Source organism: Penaeus monodon, chromosome 29 (genome assembly GCF_015228065.2).
Source record: "Penaeus monodon isolate SGIC_2016 chromosome 29, NSTDA_Pmon_1, whole genome shotgun sequence".
NCBI lineage: Eukaryota > Metazoa > Arthropoda > Malacostraca > Decapoda > Penaeidae > Penaeus > Penaeus monodon.
Genome location: NC_051414.1, coordinates 35,764,018 through 35,764,600, shown reverse-complemented (window position 1 = coordinate 35,764,600; position 583 = coordinate 35,764,018). Strand labels below are relative to the sequence as shown.

The window sequence follows — 583 nt, the reverse complement described above, 5'->3', positions numbered from 1 at the left end:
GCCGCCCCAGTCCAGCCCAAGTGGACCGGCCCCGTGGCAGCCACCGTGCCCGCCGGACTCCCAGGCTCCGCCCCTCAGGTTGCTGACACTCCCGAAGTGGCAGCCGCCAAGCAGCAGTTCTTCAGCACGTACAACAGGCAGGCGGCAGCTGCGGCGCCCCCATCGAGGCATTACTACTAGACCCTACTGCCATAATGTATATAGGAAGCAAATCGATTAAAACTGAAATAAAGTTATATTTCTACTCTTCACTACTTAATACCTTTGTTTAAAAAATATATATAAATAACCAAGGGTCAATTCATTTCCAGGCTGTACGTTTATAATGGTATATATTTATGTTTCTCTGTTTATAGTATTTGATAACTGTCAAACCTCTCATAGTTAAAGCTATGAAGAAATGAAAATTTACACAAATGATTTCCTTCAATAAAAACCATATGATTCATGGATACATGGACATGCCGAAACATTTATTCTGACATGACAAAAATAACTTGATTTTGTAAAAAAAATATTTGCATTGTATGCTAGGCCTAGGGTTCCAACCCTTGCGAATAGCCCAATTAAATGTTCGTAATGT

General features: G+C 41.7%; 1 protein-coding gene across 1 annotated transcript in view; it reads left to right on the top strand.

Annotated features, from left to right (window-relative positions):
* LOC119592211 (cuticle protein CP1499-like) overlaps positions 1-583 on the top strand; it is a 10,657-nt gene that overhangs the window by 658 nt on the left and 9,416 nt on the right. The gene's annotated exons all lie outside the window — the stretch shown is intronic.